The sequence below is a fragment of the Furipterus horrens genome, unplaced genomic scaffold, assembly GCF_987537825.1.
Source record: "Furipterus horrens unplaced genomic scaffold, mFurHor1.1.pri manual_scaffold_4, whole genome shotgun sequence".
In the NCBI taxonomy this organism is placed as follows: Eukaryota; Metazoa; Chordata; class Mammalia; order Chiroptera; family Furipteridae; genus Furipterus; species Furipterus horrens.
In genome coordinates, this window is record NW_028327174.1 from 20,487,110 (window position 1) to 20,505,585 (window position 18,476).

General features: G+C 37.9%; 1 protein-coding gene across 1 annotated transcript in view; it reads left to right on the plus strand.

Moving 5' to 3' along the window:
• Positions 1–18,476, plus strand: part of FGD6 (FYVE, RhoGEF and PH domain containing 6) — a 111,048-nt gene that overhangs the window by 18,323 nt on the left and 74,249 nt on the right. The window lies entirely within an intron of this gene.

The window sequence follows — 18,476 nt, forward strand, 5'->3', positions numbered from 1 at the left end:
GTTGATATACTTTGGCATATGTTAGTATTATTGAAACATTAGGAATTAAAGAATAGATTTGGTTTTAATAAATTTAAAATAGCTTTTCTTTTTTCTTTATCTGAAAAGCAGTTATGATTTGAATTGTTTGGCAAGTAATTTCAAGTCTAGGAAGGTAGATATAATGCGTAAAGAAAGAATAATTGGTAACCTTTTCCCCCTCTATCTTTCAATTGGTCTTTAGATCTATTGGTGATCACAGGTAAATAGCAGCTGCCCTGGTAGGTTGTGGGAAGGACTTAGCAGTGGGCAGGATAGGGTAAATAATGAGGTCAGTCATGAGTCCAGGTCTGATTCATTTGGTAGCAAGAGTTAGGGTGAAGAAACTTCAATGGGAACTTTTGGGGTAGTTTGAAAAATTTGGAAACTGAAGTATGTCTTTTAATGGTTTTAGGTTAAATATAATCACAGAATCATTAAACTTTAGAACTAAAGGAGTCATTACAAATTATCCACTCCAGCCTCCTCATTCACTGACGAAACCAAGCTCAGTGATGGAAATTGCAAAACCAAGGCTCCAACCTGGTGCTTCAAAATACCACATTGCCTCTTTAAAGGCTATTGTGGAAGCATTACGGAGAAAGTCAGCAAGATTTAGAAGACTCAAGTGATCTAGAGTTGTTCCAAAAAGGTTCAGGTTTGCTTGTACCGCTGCCCTTTTTCTTGTTATAACAGATATTGTTACCCCTATCAGGAAAGAGGACTGTACATAGAGGTATATGGATACAGGCTTCTATGGCTCAATTTTTTATTTTTTATTTTAATTTTTTTAAGATGTTATTTATTTTTAGAGAGAGGGGAAGGGAGGGAGAAAGAGTAAGAAAAACACTGATGTGAGAGAGAAACATCTGTTGGTTGCCTCTTGAATGCACCCTGACCAGAACCGAACCTGCATCAAGGCATGTGCCCTGACCGTGAATCAAACCGGTGACTTTTCCTTTTGCAGGACGATGCCCAACCAACTGAGCCACACCAGTCAGGGCTGGCTCGATTTTTTAAAACGGGGATTTCAGGCAGCTGTGTATACAAACAACGCAGAAACTTTCAGCCAAAAAATATGTCTGATCCTACTAATATACAGGGATGGATTCTATTTACTCAACATTTCTGATATGCCAGGCATTGTTAGGAGCTCTTGCATACATTATTTTGTTTTTACTATTCTTTGAGAAGGATATTATCTTACTTTACAGATGAGGAAACTAAGACTTAATGAGGTTAAGTTGTCCAAGGATACACAGCTAATAGATAGATAAATTGAGTGTGGAACCATGTTTTCTGATCTTGTGACATTGATTTTAAATCAGAACATGTTCATGTTATTCTGGGCTATAGGGCATTGGTTTTACCATTATTTTATTTTTTATGTTTAATAAAATAATATTGGTAGAGGTCTCTGAATCTTACACACAAGGGACAAAATATTACTGACCGTAATTTGTTCAAGACCTAGAGAGGAAAATACAGTAACACCTGCAGTGATATGGATAGACATTATTAAGCATTTCAGAGACCCTAGATCTTCCATGCAAGAAGAGCTCAGTGATTGGAAAGCTGTAATGGTTAGGAAATAGATGTTTCAGTGGTAGGAAACTGAACCAGTCACGCCATGTTTGCATTTGATCAAGTTACTGGTAGCCACTAGTTAAAATGATTCCTGTCATTTACCAGTTACTAAAAACATTAATGACACAGAAAGGATTATGCATGTATCATTTCCCCAGTGATTTACATGAAATGTACTTTTTAAAAAAAATTTCATTCATCCTTGTTCCTCATTTCATTGTCAAGTACTTTCTGACCTCTAAAGCAATGTAGTTTAATAGTTAATTACTGTGTATGGTTCCCAAAGAAAATAATTTTGTAAGGCTGAGATGACTTTTATAATAATATAAAACCCTTATTATCTTAATGAAAAAAATGGATTTAAATGAATGGTAAGGGCTTCCCCCCAAAGACATAGGCGATAGATTCTTTCTAGTTGAAGATTAGAGGAAGTAGTTTTTCTGGAGCCTTTTGAATTATGAGAGGGCAAGCCCTGGAAACAGAGAGGGAGCACATTTAGTTGGACTGTACACTGAGAGAAATCCTCAGGTAAGCATCATTGCTGGGGCCACTGGCATGGGTCACAGTCACTGACCCTGTCCACCAAAAGGCTTGCTAAATCTACCTCCAAGGTAAACCGATTGAAATGCCTCTTTGTGACTTCTTAATTTGGCATCTGTGTTCATCATGCCTAGGCCAAGGTGAACTTGGCTACTCATTTTAGGCAAATAAATGTTGTAAATCATATTATAGAAAACATTTAAATTCCTTCTGTGCATACCCTGCTGGGCATTTTAACACTGTGTTTACATAAAATAATTACAGTGTTAATTATAACAGGCTGTTCTAAAGCAAGTCTGGTAAGACCTCTCTATTTGGCTGTTAAAGGTAGGTAAGTGTACATGAAAGTACTCAAACTGTATTTCATTTAAAATATCCTGTAATTTGGACTTCTAATGAATTTGTAGGTTTTACTCCCAATTTAATCCAAATTAAAGTCAACCCAGAAAGAGCTGCACAATTAGCTTCATTTTTCAGGATGTTTCAGTATCAAAAAGCATGTAAGTATATGCTTCGAGTTTTGAGTGTACAAGAGTAGATACATGTAAGTTTCACTGCCCTGCCTCACTTGTCTCTTGCCTCTTTTCTTCCCCATGTTTTGTGTTGAAACAGAGAATGGGGTGATGCTGCTCTGAAGGCTTTTGTTATAGGAGCCTGCTGAAATACCATGGCCTCAGTCTGCCAGTTTTCCATGACTCTGTCTTACCTAATGACAGTTGATTTCAAAGGTGTCTGCAAACATAGTGACATTTTAACTGCTAGAGAGGGTATTTTCAAGTGATTTTATTCCCTACTAGCTAATCAGCTACTTCAGAGAGATTTGGTCAGGCTAGAAGTCAGAGAAATTAAGGGCAGTTCTATTCACAAGGAATTTATAATCTGGTTTATTATTTTTTAATTGAAATTGTTATTCATATAACTCTAGATGTACATACAGTTGTAAGAAATAGTAGAGAAAAACTAGGTATACTTTAGCTAGTTTCCCTTAAGGGTAACATTTTGTAAAACTGTAGTAAAATAACACAACCAGGATATTAACATTGATACAATCTGCTGATCTTATTTAGATGTCCCTAGTTTTACTTGTACTCAATGTGAATGTGTATTTAGTTTTATATAATTTTATCACATATATAGGTTTATGTATCACCATCACACTCAAAATAGTGAATAATTTCATCACTACAAAGGTCCCTTTTGTTGCCATTTATAACCACACCCACCTCTTAACCACCTCACTCCCCAATTCTTGATAACCAATAATCCATTTCAAAACTTTTGTCATTTAAAAAAATTTTATATATAATGGAATCATGCAGTATATAATGCTTTGGGGTTGGCTCTTTTCTTTTAGTGTAATCCCCTAGAGATTTACCCAAGTTGTTGCATGAATGAATAGTTCTTTCCTTTATATTGCTATAATATTCCAGTTAAAGGACACCCAGTTAAAGGGTCACTTCCACTATTTGGCTCTTACGAATAAAGCTCTAATAAACATTCATGAACAGGTTTTTGTGTGATCATATATTTTAATTTCTATGGGATGAATGCCCAAACATGCAATTGTGGGTTATGTGGTAATTGTGTGTTTAGTTTTATAAGCTGCCAAACTGTTTTTCAGGGTAGCTGTATCATTTTACTTTTCCACCAGCAATGTATGAGTGATCCAGTGTCTTCACATTGTCGTCAGCACCTGGTGTTTGTCACTTTTTTATTTTAGCTATTCTGATAGGTGCGTAGTGGCATCTCATTATGGTGTAACTTGCATTTCTTTGATGTCTAATGATGTTAAATATCTTTTCTTGTGCATAATCACCATCTGTATATCCTCTAAAGTGAAATTTCTGAGGGTTTTTTTTTTTGCCCATGACATATCTTGTAATTAAGCATTATTTGGTGCCCAACTTCTTAGAGAATAAAATTGGAACGCTATAGCTTAGTAATAAGACTTTTTGTTGTCTGTCTCCAGTCAGCCTTTCTAATCTCATGGTCTTACCCACCTATAAACCCTGGCTGGTTTGGCTCAGTGGATTGAGCGTCGGCCTGCGAGCTAAGTGTCGCTGGTTCGATCTTCCAGTCAGGGCACATCAGAGAAGGAAAACTCTGATTCCAAAAAACCTCCGCTGCCTTGCGGCATACCTCTTCAGGGGAAAGGCTAAGGGAGTAAACCCCGACAGAAAATCCGGAGCCGGAGTCCCTAAGGCGGTTTGACGTTGTAGTCAACACCGGCAACTCCTGCGGCGCACCTGAAGCCAAGCTGTATTGACTCCGTCTTTCCCTTGGACCCTTCAGCTGCGAAGAGAGGGGGGGTCTGCTGCATGGGCAACAGCAGACCCTCCATATCACCCTGCCCAGGCTCTGTAGCTTCAGCTTCACTGGAGAGGACACTCCAGCGTCATCGCAAGATGTCGATTCAACACGGGAGGAGACAGATACCGTGTCACTCCCGAGTTGGACTGCACAGCCATTCTCGGCGGTGCAGATAGACTCTTAAGAAGCTACACCATCGTCTCTCGAGATGGACGGCTGCCGACGATGACGACCCACCTATATAATACTGACTGACTTACATTACTAATCACACCATTCCCTCTCAAAGTTTTGTTCCACCATCAGACATACTGTTTTTCCTGGAGAGATTCTCTCTCATCCTTCTAGACCTAACTCAAATGTTACCTTTCATGGAAATCTTGCCTTCCGATGTAGGAAAAGTATCAAAATACCCCTTCCTCTACCTCTCTACTTATCACTCACCCAGTTTTATTTTTCTTTCTAATACTTCCTATTCCTGTCAGTATATTATCTGTTTATTTATTTATTGGCTCATCTGCCTCCCCTACTAGAATATAACCTGTATGAATGAGAGGTACTTAATTTTGTTACATCGCTTTATCCCAGTGCCAACAATAGTGCCTGACATATAGTAGGCATGTAGTAAATATTTATTGAAAGACTAAATGAGGAAGTGAACTTGAGGATACTTATGTGCCACTCCCTTCCATAGCATATTGCCTGCCATATCCTGTTTATAGTATAATAAAAGCAATAACTAACATTTACCGTAATGATTAGATACCAAGCAATACAAGGCACCCCTTTCCTTGGTCTCCTATTGCACAGCACTAACCCATCATTTAATCAAAAAGGAAACATAACTTATATGAAATATAAGAATAAATATTGTAAAGGATTATTAAGCCTTCGTTTCACTGGCCCCAGTAGCTACTTGGCACAAAACAGGTGGTCACATCTGAGTAAATAGTTGTCATATTATATATTGCTTTTACTTGTGTGTGCTCAGAATCCAGCTGCATTTTGAGTAAATCAGCATCCCACTGACCAGGCTCACAGAATGCACAGGAAACATCTGTTAATTTTGGAAAGCAATTACACTGATTTGTAGAATTATTGCTATTTGCTAAAACAAAGCTCCCTTGGAGAAGAGAAGTTGAGTTAAAAGGCCTCACATGCATCTGTCTTTAGCGAGCTTTTCGTCCATATTATGGACTAGTTAAGCAAGAAACATTCCATTCCTCTCATTCCACTAGTCCTCTTATCAAACCTGCAGAAAGAAGCCATGGGATCTACTTTCCACGCCACTTTTTATCTTTATCTTGTATTCTCACTGTACAACTGATAAAATCCCATGTCTTAGCTGTTCAGAAGCCAGGGAAAATGTGTTGTGGATTTGCACAAATAACCTGTGAAAACTCTTTAATAGATTACATATTTCTTCTTAATTTATTAATACTATTTCTGGTTAACAGGTACTTATTGCACATTGTGTGCTGCGCACCACACTTGGGGAAGTATAAAAGGAATTTTTAAAATGAAAATTGGCAGCACTAAGGCTTTAGCGAAGAATGTAAATAAAGATCTGAAGGGTGAAATTCTTTTTTTTATGTTAATTTTTTTTACAAGGTTACTTTATTTTATTTTATTTTATTTATCTGTTTTTAGAGAGGGGAAAGGAGAAAGAGAGGGAGAGAAACATCACTGTGTGGTTACCTCTCATGTGCCCCCAACTGGGGACCTGATGTGCAACCTAGTCATGTGCCCTGACGGAAATCGAACCAGCAACACTTGGTTCGCAGGCCGACGCTCAATCCACTGAGCCACAGCAGCCAGGGCTTTGAAGGGTGAAAGTTTTCTATGACAGTTAAAGAAATGGGTTTTGGTCTCATTAAAATATATAACATGTTTTTGTGGGGCAAAATTGAAAGACTGTGAAAATAAGCAAATACATTAGCTCTACTAGGTTTAGGAGCTTTTTTTTTGATGGTAAAATGAGTTAAGGTATGTTTTTACACCCAGTTGTTATAACTTGAGTAGCTTAATTCTTCCGTACAGTAGGCTACAAGGAGATCTTAGCCATTTACTTGAATGTGGACTTATTAGATAGACTCTCGTTGGTAGTAATTCTAAGCATCATTAATTCTCATTGAGCCCACTTACCGTTAAGACGCAAAGTATTTTTGTATGTTCTTCTGTGCTCTACAGATTAATGTCTTCTCTGCCTGCTCACTGAAATCTTGACCCCAGTAAATATTTTTGCTAATGCCCCTGGGAAGATTCCATAAGTAAAAACTGTTTATAGAAGCCTCTCTTTCATTATACTTATCTGATGTTAGGGTGACAACAGTCATTCTTCCCGGGTTACCTTACAGACTTACCTTGCTAGGAATAGACAGTCTAGAGGGTTAAAAGTGTGTTTATTTATAGGATGTCTACAGGAAGTATATGGAAAGCCATTGCCATAATCCACATGTCAACATGCTATGATATATATATATATATATATATTTTTGCATTTAGGTGGAAGTCCAGATGGGGGTGGTGTTTCTAGCCTCCCCTTTCCCCCACTTTTGACCTTTTCTTCCCAAGTATAGTATTAATAAAAAATAAGTATTTATTAGCCATGCTGGAAATTACTGAGATTAGTAAACTTGGAGAAGGGTGAATGAGCATTTTCAATTCTTTATGTATTAACTGTTTTTAATTATAAAAGTTATATAGAACTTTAAAAAAAGGTTAAATGTGCATGAAGTGCAAAGTAAAATGCTCCCTCCTTTTCCTCATTATTCCCCTCCATTTCAGTTGAGAGAAAAGGTTTTTTTTGGGGGGGGGGTATTTATTTGCTTTGTATTTTAGCATGGAAAGTTTTAGAATGAATGGAAAGTTTAGGGGTAGTGAATCTCTGTCCCCAGGAGGCCACTGTTATCTGGGAGGCCCTTGACAAAGGGAGAGGCTGTCAGCACTGTTTCCCCTGGGCTAGAACAGTCTTCCTTCTTGTGTGTCACCTCAGTGCCTAACACAAAGCCTGACCCGCCAGGAGCTCAGAAAAGGACAGGGTGACTCATGAGCACTTCACAGATGGAGACTTGGATGGTGCTCTGTCTTTCTACCTGCTCCTTATTTCTCTCTTCTTCTCTTTCTCTCCTTTCTTACTGTTTTCTGGAATCTTAATTTCTCCTTACTTCCCTCCTCTCCTTCAATTATTTTATTTATTTATTTTTTTGGTGCCTTTAGCTAGTAGCAGATCAGTGTTTTGAAGTGCTGTCAACTAGATTCTTTACCCTTTAGTCCAGTATGAAAAACTACTTAGAAAAGAAATACAGGTACTTTGCTTTACATTGCAAGATGAAGTTCGTCTTCATTGCTTAAATGGTACATGCTTTTTATGTGTCTTTTTCGTTTGTGTCACTCATCAAGGTTGTCATCATTATAAAATCATTATTTACCAAAGAGAGATGAAGCAAGCTGGTATAAAGGTGTTTTAAAAAGTACCTTCACAGCTATCAATAACAGGATCTAAAAAAATAAAAACAAAAACAAACTAAGCCTAACAACCAGAATAGGAACAGAGTCATAGGTATGGGGATCATTTGGAGGGTTATCAGCTGGGAGGGGGAAGGGGTAGAAATGGGGAAATGGTGCAAGGATTAAGAAGCATAATCGGTTGGTACAAAATAGACAGGGGGAAGTTAAGAATAATATAGGAAAGGGTGAAGCCAAAGAACTTATATGCACAACCCATGGACATGAACTAAGGGGAGGGGGATTGATGGAGGGAAGGGGGTTACTGGGCGGAGAAGAGCAAAGGGAAAAGAAATTGGGACTACTGTAACAGTATAATCAATGAAATGCACTTGAAAAAAGTACCTTCAGATCCAGTGAAATACCTCTATATTAGTCATTTATGTTGGTGACTGAAGTTCTTTATAAATAGGAGTCAGTATCATGGTATGTGTGAAAAACTATGATTATTGAGTTTTGGGACATTACTAGAAAAGTAGTAAGCCACCCAAAAGAAGCAGTGAAATTAAACATGGAAAACCAGCCCAGGAGTGACCTGCTGCAAAACCGTGGCTCACATGAACTCATTGCAGGAGTTCTTTACTCAGATGTGTATGCAGTGATGAGCTGTTTCACATGACTGATAATGCAGAAGTTTCTCTCTGAAGTCATTTTTTCATACAAGTCTAGGCTCTTAAGTGTCTAGAGTAATTTTTTTTAATATTAGAGATCACATACTAAATATATATGTATATATGCATATACACACATATATGTGTGTGTGTGTATGAGAAAGAATGTGTACACAAGTGTGTGAGCTTTCTATGTACCAGGCATTGTTGTTACTGAGTTATTTGTATTAATTCGTTTAATCCTCATCAAGCCCTGTCAGGCACTATTATTATCTCCATTTTATCGGTGAGGAAACTGGGGCACATTTCATTTGGCTAGTAAGAGATAAGATTCAAACACAGGAAATTTTGCTCCAAAGCAAAGTTTTGCTTCTTCTGGGTAATCTACTATCCTAGGGGTCAGCAGACTTTTTCCATGGAGGGTCAGATGATAAATACTTCAGACCTTACAGGCCACTTGGTCTCTGGCAGCTTTTCAGATCTGCAGATAACAGTGCGAATGCAGACACAAGAGGACAAAATGGATGTGTGTAGCTGGTCTCCAATAAAACTTTATTTGTGGACACTGAAATTTGAGTTTTATGAAATTTTCAGATACCACAAAATATTCTTGATATTTTTCACCATTTAAAAATGTAATGCCCATTCGTAGACCACAGACCTTAAAAAAAAAGAGACAGTAGGCTAGCTTTGCCTGCATATACTATAGTATTTTTTATGAGATATTAGGATAAAGTCCATTCATTTATTAACTCATTAATGCAAGAAGTAGAGAGATCCGGCATCATATTAACTTCTGCCATTACCAGGGGTGAACAAGAACAAAAACTTCCAGTTCCTCTTGCCATTTGTTTACTTAATGGACCATGGTGTTCTCCCTCTTTGCATGTCTGCTTTTTAAAATTTTGTCTTTATTTCCTGTCTGTTGCGGGTACCGGGCATGTTCACATCATCTCAGTTAGCTTAATAGCCTGTGGTATTATCTCAGTTTTATAGTTCAGGGAAGTATAAAATTGAAAGCCTCGCCAGTTAACACACAGCCAGGAGAGTGGTGAAGCCTAGATTAAAGTGCAAGTTTGTCTTAGACTGAAACCGGTATTATTTTCTTCTCTACTGCGTTTTGTCTGCCTAGAAATATGTGAAACGATGAAATGTCTGTGACCCTGTCCAAAGTGAATCTGTTTATCTCACTTCCTGAATGCATGTTTATTTTCGTATTTTCCCTGACTCTGGCTTTCGAAGATGTTACCCAAGTGTGACAGCAATGTTATGGTTTTTCTTGGATTCCCAATCAAGTAAACTAAAAGTAAACACAGAGCTAGTCAGCAGCATAACTTGTGGGAAGAAACTCGGATGCATGGGATTGAGAGTGGTGAAAGGAATCTTTGCCCTTGCCTGACGCCCTCTGCACCCTCTCAGGCTTCAAAAAATGGACCTTCCTCCCCAGGGTGCTCTGAGAAAGAAGGAGGTTCCATTTGGGTTTTAGGGGTTATCGATGATCCATGGTTGGTTCTTTTGTGGGTAGTACCTGAGGAAGAGACATGGTAAGTAAGCATTATTTATGTATAGTTTTAAATAAGGAAGTGGACTGATTGAGTCATGAGCAACAATTTAACCTCCCCCTCTCTGGCTCATTAGGGGCTCCCGAGTAGCCTACTATCCTTTCTGCATGGCAGTGGGAAATCCCCATTACAAATCGTGATTCCTGTTAGGAAATGGAAACACTCAAGTAAGCTTGGATAAAATAAGATCTGGGACTGAAAGTGCATGTCCTTTAGGTTTTAACTGCTGGTTTCCTTGTAATTTCCCCACTATTTTATTATAGCGAAGTCTGTATTTAATGTAACCTGGCATATGTCACATTTCTGTAGCACATAACATTAATACCTTTGACTTGAAAATTGCTTGAGATTTTCATGGCAGTTCCTGTTAGGATGCATATGCAAAATGAAATTAGGTATACATGAAGCTAACTTTACATACTCTTTGATATAATTTCTCACCAGTGCACCTGCTTTGTACTTAAGGATCCCAGAAAATGGCACCCTCTTTGATGGTGGTTTAAATTACCTCCTATTTACCCTGTTTTTGAGGAAGAGATTCCTGCTATAGGATTATGGGGCTGGCCAAACACATGACACTGGACAGATGAGATTGGCCGCAGGTTATCAGTCACATATACAGGATGGGGCAAACATAGGTTTACAGTGGTAAGCATGTAAAAGGGTTTATTCCTGTATTATTAAAAGTAGGTTTACAGTTGTTCATAGGGGAAATAATACAATAAATAAATAATTATTAATAATCACCTGATATGATGTCTAGTATGCATCTAGATACTACATACACCATATGGAGTTATTAATTATTGACTAATTTCCTTTTTTTAAAAAAGATTTCATTTTTTAGAGAGGGGGAAGGGAGAAAAAGGAAGAAACGTGTGGGCATCGATGGGTTACCTCACACACCCCCAACTGGGGACCTGGCCTGCAATCCAGGCATGTGCCCTGACCGGGAATCAAACCTGTGACCTTCCCATTAGCAGATTGGCACTCAGTCCACTGCACCACACCAGCCAGGGCATCCTAAGCTGTACTTTACATCCCCATGACTTTTTATAACTGGCAATGTGCACAACTTAATCCCTTTCTCTTTTTCACCTGGCCCCCACACTACTTCCAATCTAGCAACCATGAAAATGTTCTCTGTATCTATGAGTTTGTTTCTGCTTTGTTTATTCATTTATTTTTTTAGATTCCACATGTAAGTGAAATCATATGGTATTTGTCTTTCTCTTATTTCACTTAGCATAGTACCCACTACTTTCATCCATATTGTCACACATGGCAGGCTTCATTCTTTTTTGTGGCTGAATAATATTCCATTATATATGTACCACCTCTTCTTTATCTTCTTGCTTATCAATGGACATTTAGGTTACTTTTGTATCTTGGCTATTGTAACCAATGCTGCGATGAAGATAGGGATGCATCTGTCTTTCTGAATTAATGTTTTGGGTCTCTTTGAATAAAAACCCAGAAGTGGAATTGCTAGGTCCTTCTTTGCCTCTTGTCATAGCCTTTGTTTTAAAGTCTATTTTGTCTGATACCAGTATTGCTATCCCACCTTTTTTTTTTTTTCATTTACGTTTGCATGAAATATCTTTTTCCATTTCTTTACTTTTGTCTAAGTGTCTTTAGATCTGAAGTGGGTCTCTTATAGGCATCATATGAATGGGTCTTGTTTTCTCATCCATTCAGCCACCCTATATCTTTTGATTGGAAAATTTAATCCATTTACATTTCAAGTAATTATCGATAGGTATGTAGTTATTGCCATTTTATTATTCGTATTTTTGATCTCTGTAAAATTTTTTCTTCTTCTTAAAGAAGGTCTTTTAAGAATTCTTGAAATATTGGCTTGGTGGTGATGAATTCCTTTAGCTTTTTCCTCTCTGAGAAACTCTTTATCTGTCTTTTGATTCTAAATGGTACTTTTCTGGGTAGAGTAATGTTGGTTGTAGGTCCTTACTTTTCATCGCTTTGAATATTTCCTGCCAGTCCCTTCTGGCCTGCGAAGTTTTCGTTGAGGAATTAGTTGATAATCTCTTGGGAGCTGCCTGTAGGTAAATAACTGCTTTTTTTTTGGTTGTTACTTATAAGATTCTTTCTTTGTCTTTAATGTTCGGCATTTTAATTATGATATATCTTGGGGTGGTCCTCTTTGGGTCTAACTTGTTTGGGGCTCTGCATTTCCTGGACTTATGTGTCTGTTTCCTTCTCCAGATTAGGGAAGTTTTCTGTCATTACTTTTTCAAATAGGTTTTTAATTCCTTTCTTTCTCTTCTCCTCTGGTATCCCATGATGCAAATGTTGGTGCACTTGATGTTATCCCAAGACCCCTTAACTGTTTTCATTTTTTAAATTCTTTTTTCTGTTTGCTGTTTGATTGGGCGTTCTCCACTACCTTGTCTTCCAAACCTCTGATTTGATCATCTGCTTCATCTAGTCTGTTGTTGATTCCCTGTAACATATTCTTCATTTCAGTTATTGTATTCTTCATTTCTGACTGGTTATTTTTTAGGCTTCTTATTTTTATTTTTATGTTTCTTATGTCTTTGCTAAAGTTCTCACAGAGTTCATATACTCTTCCTCTGAGTTTTTTGAGCATCCTTATAACCAGTGTTTTGAACTCGGCATCTGACAGATTGTTGGTCTCCATTTTGTTTAGTTCTTTTTTTGCACTTTCTTTCTGTTCTTTCCTTTGGGATTTGTTTTGTCTTCTCCTTTTGGCTGCCTCTCTATATTTGTTTCTATGTATTAGGTAAATCTGCTGTGTCTTCCAGTCATGGCAGGGGCCCTTAAGAAATAGGTGTCTGGTGGGACCGAGTGACACAATATCCCTAGTCACCTGAGCCAGGTACTTCAAGTGTATCCCTTGTGGGTTGTGTGTGCCCTCCTGTTGCAGTTGAGCCTTGATTGCAGTTGGCATGTCAGTGGGAGGGATTGACCTTTGGGCTGATTGTCTGTGAGTCCTGGAAGCAAGCCTGGTTCATAATTGAAGCCTGGTATTCTTTTCTAACAAGAGTTACCCAAAGCCAGTTTTTAAATAATCCTCCAGTTTACATTTCAGGGAAGTTAGACATTTTTCTGTGGTTTCTTTTTCAGAAGCCACAGAACCCCAACTTGCTAGTTTTGAAAGCTTGGCTTTTAACACCTCTAAAATTTATGAACCAAAGAATAAAAAACCTAATTGTGTACATTTTATATTGCAAGTTTCTTTTTTTTTTAACAAATTCATGCTGTGCTAGCCCTTATTTTTGTGATTTTATTTATTTGTATTTTGTGGTTATTAAAGAATTTAACTCAAAATAGTTAATATACTCATACATATGTATGATTTTTAAACCTGAAATTAATAAATTCATTAATTTTAAAAATAAAATAAAGCTTGTCTTGAATTTTAGGCAGTCTTTCAAAACAAGATTAAAAATTGATGTACATCAAGAAACTAATGTATATACCTTTCCTTGGAGGGAAAGATTTCTGCTACTATACTGTAATAAGGACAGCAGCCATCCACTCACTGCCTTACATATTATTGAAGCAACAGTGTTTCTTTTTAGTTAAAGCCGTTATTAATGGGTAAGAGCTATTAGAGAATCTGGTTTACCTCTCATCATAGAGGGATCACACTTGTTGAACCTGGTATTTATTCAGATCAGATAAGTTTGCTTCAGACTCTCCTGTCTTTTGGCTTTTATATTCTGTCACCCTGGCTTTGCACATACTTAAAATAATTGTGCAAGATCCTATTTTTGGAAAACCAAAAAACATGACATGAATGTATGAATCTTGTTTTATTACAGGTAAAAATGACAATGTATGGCTATTTCACAAGTTGTGCTCTGTTTCCTAAAAGAAATAGAGAGAGAACGTACTCATTATAGTGGTAGTTATCAGAGAATCATTGAGTTGGAGATGGAGAAAATTCTGCAAGTATAGTGTACTTGAGAGAGGGCCTGAAAATGAGAAGAAGAATGAATTTTGAATTTCCGTTTGTTGGTTTGATTCAGATTTTCAAACTGACCCTGGAATGTGCAATTCCATTAGGGAAATGAAGTAACAGAGTAAAATGTTTTTTTGTGAAACAATTTTGTATAGTTGGCATGTTATTGTACATAACATTAATTTTTTTTCTTTTTTTTGCATGTAATGTTCATCCTTGAAGTTCTTAGTAGTAGATTTTCCACTCAATATGTGATAAATATGAAAGCAGCCAAAGGAAACACATAGTCATCAAGTCAAAATGAGACAGCATTTGCAAAAGAATTATAACAACATCCTGAGGATGAGTTGGTTCTGTTCAGTTTGGGCGAGGAGTAGAAAGAAGAGGAAGAGAAAGATCATAGAAGTTCATATGTACGTGTTGTGACTTGGCAGTGAGAAAGAAACTCTGGAAGGTGAGGGTAATGGGATGAACTTCTTTCTTTAAGTTTGGAAGGAATTACGTACTACATTCTTTAAGTGGCTCAGAATAAAATCACCATCAAGAGAGAAAAAGAAAGCAGACTTGTCAACAGCAGAGGACAGGATTCAGTGATTTAAATGCGTTTTTAGTTAATGCTACTTCTCTTCCTTTCTGGCACCATCCTTATTCTTCTTCCCTCACACTTGCTAGGATTATTAATGTAATGGAGGTTCATGAGGATGTTTTGGTGGAGATACCTGGCTTGGCATTGTGCAGGTTTTATGTTCCTGAAAACACTTAGGGGAAGTGGATTAAATAAGTACTTTAAAAAAGACAGCTCCTTCTAAAAGAGAAATCATCCCTGATGTGACATCTTACCTGAAAGAGAAATTTGATGTACTCCCAGTGAAAGATGTTCTGTACATATATAGAAAATAACATAAAAATAAGTAATTTTTAAAAAACGACAGCATTAAGTAATTATCACTCCAAATGTATAGATCTTTGCCATGCGGAATTGAAGGAACAGTTCCCTGATCAGTGGGAATTTACTTCTGGGCTTATTTTTCTCTGTTTTCATTCCAGTGTATTTGAAAAATTATTTTCTAGATGCAAGACTTATTGTAGAATCAAATCTGATGTGGCAATGGTGGCCTGGGGAAATAGTCTTGACTCTGTTGGTGGTTGTTGCAGCTTGCTTTCCTTTTACTTCAATTCTCAAGTTATGATTTAACTACACAGGAAGGTGTGGAGGAAACACTATATCCTGTTTCTTTAACCCCAGTGCAGACAGTGTTCGGATGTTATCTTCCTGACAGTGGGAAGAAAATATAAGGAATGGAAGAGCCCCAAACTCAGTGACTGTCATTAGTAAAGAATCCATTTTTCATTATTAGAACTCTAAAATTATCTAGATGAATTCGAAAGCTGTTAACAGTATGTGAGAAAGTAGATTAATCAACAGTGTTTCTCCATTGAATCATGTAGAAATGAACATCTAAATGTGTATACAAATGCCATCTTTCCTGATTTTACTGCTAAAGTCATTACCATTCCTTAAAAATATGATTTTTGCTGTTAACATATTTCTGTTTTGATTGATGCCACTCTTGTTTTGCTGGTGACTGTTCATGAAACCTTGAAGGAAGACTAGAGTGTTTTCCCCATTTCTTTACCCTGGCCTTGGTGATATATCCATCCCTTCTTCTCAATTCCTGATGAAGCCACCCTGGTTCCAGGCTGCCTGCACTATTGAAATGACCTCCTAGATCTCCTTCTACTTACTCTGTCACTGTGCCACCCCTAGTTAGTTCAAGATTAATCTTCCTCCCAAAGCTTCAAAATCATAAATGGTCTCTACTGTTTACAATCCAGGAATATGGGAAGCTCCTTTAACTTTGACTTAAGCTTTGAGATCAACAAGGGATCTCACTGATGCTAATAAATAGGGATGTCTTTTCCCTGGTAGTTGGAGGAGTTGGGCAATGGCTATGCTAACAAAGTTTGATTGACAGAAAAGGTGCCATTCTTTTCCCGGTGGTACTAACAAGGATGAACTATGGTAGGGACATCCAGCTTGGAGCTCTGCTGGGAGATTTGGTCTCCTTGTTGAAGGCCTAGAGGATGAATATAAACTCTTTAGCTATTTTCATGCCCCTTGACAGTCTGTCACCTGTTATCTGCTCCAAGCTTGTTTTCCATTAATTATTGGAGTCTCCTGCTGCAGTCGAAATGTTCTTTTTGTCTTCTGAATACAAACATTCTTACTTCCATACTATTGATAGTGGTGCTTAGAATGCCTCTTCTCCTTTAAACTATATACTCCTTTCAGTATTCCCACCGAACATTTCTTTATGATCATCCCTACCATAAATACATACTAAATATTCCCGAATGCTTCATTGCTTTCTAATATCATTTTTCTTTAATCAGTAAAAATTTATGTCAAGCAGCATGCTGGCAGTTCATCTGAAAACAACAATTGTCCTCAGGAGTTTACATTTTTGATTTGATAGAGTGTTAATTTTCAAAATGCACAGCTAATGAGATTTGTTCATGCATCTTCACCAGCAGCTGGGGCATCCCCACCTCCTTTGGTGTTTCTGGTGTAAGTTACTTGAGCTCTGTGCTTTGAAACCAGTTAAGTAAGCCCTTTACTAAAGGAGTTCCTGAAGGGCTGCCTTGGCTAATGAACTGAAGATCTTCAGTCCCTCCGAGACAACAACTGGGGGTATGAGCTTGTAGTTGGAAAATTTATTACAGAGTTTGTCATATGTTTTTTTGTCAGACTAGACATGTTATTGAATTTGTCCTGACCTTTGCTTTGGACCACTTCTTCGTTTTGGCCTTACCCCCAGATTTGTTCTCTGGGTCTTTGTCTTTCTTGGCCGACTTTCCGAGCATGGTGAAACTCGAAGAGCGTCTGCCACCACTGCTCCTTCGAGAAGATGTCCGACCAAAAGGACTTTACATTTTAAGTTTACCACCAAGTGCAGTCAAGTAAGATCAGATAGGATTCAGTCAAATAAATTAATTTGGGTTACAGAGGGGTGGTCAGGGAAGGTTCTCTGTAGGAAAACAATTTTCAGAACTAAAATCTCTGAACGTTTTGTGGCAGCATGTTTTGATCCATGTCATTTTTATATTTAAAGCCTTTTTCCGTGTTCTTAACTGTTAACTTTTGTAAACATTTGTATCCTTAATGGTTACTCTCTTCTTAATAATAGCCTACCAAATGTTAAGTAAAACCTCTCAGCTCCCCTTTTAGAAAAAATAAACATGATTTCCTCAAAGGTGCCACAGCTCTATAACTGATTATTTGAAATTTTTATACTGTTGAATCAAAAAGAATGCACAGATAGGCTGATTCAAAAAACCCAAATTACTAGGATTTTGTTACAACCAGATTCTTACTCAGTGGGGTGTGGCTGGACCTGAGGTTTTATACTTCTGGAGAAGCTCCCTGGTGATGCTGAAGCTGCTCATAGATTGAAGATGTTCTGAGTGACAGCGTTTTAGAGACTACTAAGGGACCAACCATGACGATAAAAACAAGTAATGCTCTGTGTTTCTTCTGTTAATAGGCTGCAGATCTGTAACCTCTCATTTACTCACATTCATCTAAATCAACTAATTGCCCAGCTGGGGTGGGCTCATCTCTGGACACCCAGAAGCAGGGAATCTGGCCAGTCATCTGACTAGAAATCTTTTTTCTTTCACCTCCACCACTCACTGGGGAATGAGTCTCCTTCATTTCATAGGGAGTATGATAAGGTGTGCACCCACCTAATCACGGCTGATATGATTCCACAAAGCCCTCCAGGCGCTGAATAATAGGAAACTCCGTCTTTGGCAGGTGAAGTGATTTTTTTTGGCATTCTGCCTCCATCCAGCTGGTTTATTTAACAGTTGGGCTCCAAGAATGGCATCTGAGGCAAGTCTGTATCCTATAGGAACTGGCAGAAAAATTTATCCTGAGCTTTGAAGATTCCCATTAAGAATTCCCGTAATTTGTGGGATCCTTGGCCATTGAGTGACCTGGCCATGACCTGCTAAGGGGCCTGCAGGGTGCAATGTAACTCTCTTTACTCTTCCTGAGTGTTAGCCCTGATGATTTTCTGTGAATTTTTTTACTAACTTCTGTTCTGTAGATATTTTTGCAACCTACAGACAGGAAAGCATTTCCCACAGGCAGTTTGTTCCTGAGTCTTACAACCAAAACTAGAAAGTATTATTTCTGTCATCTTCCTGGGGAACTTTGCTATGGAATTCCCCCCACTCATTGTATTGCAACAGTGGCTTTTAGATTCCAGAGATCTGTCTGAGTCCTAAGTGGGAATAATGATGTCAGGCTGGTAAGGAGGTGTTGGTAAATGGCCTGGTACAGTGGTTTCAAACTTGAGCATGTATCACCTAGGGGCCCCGCACCCCTAG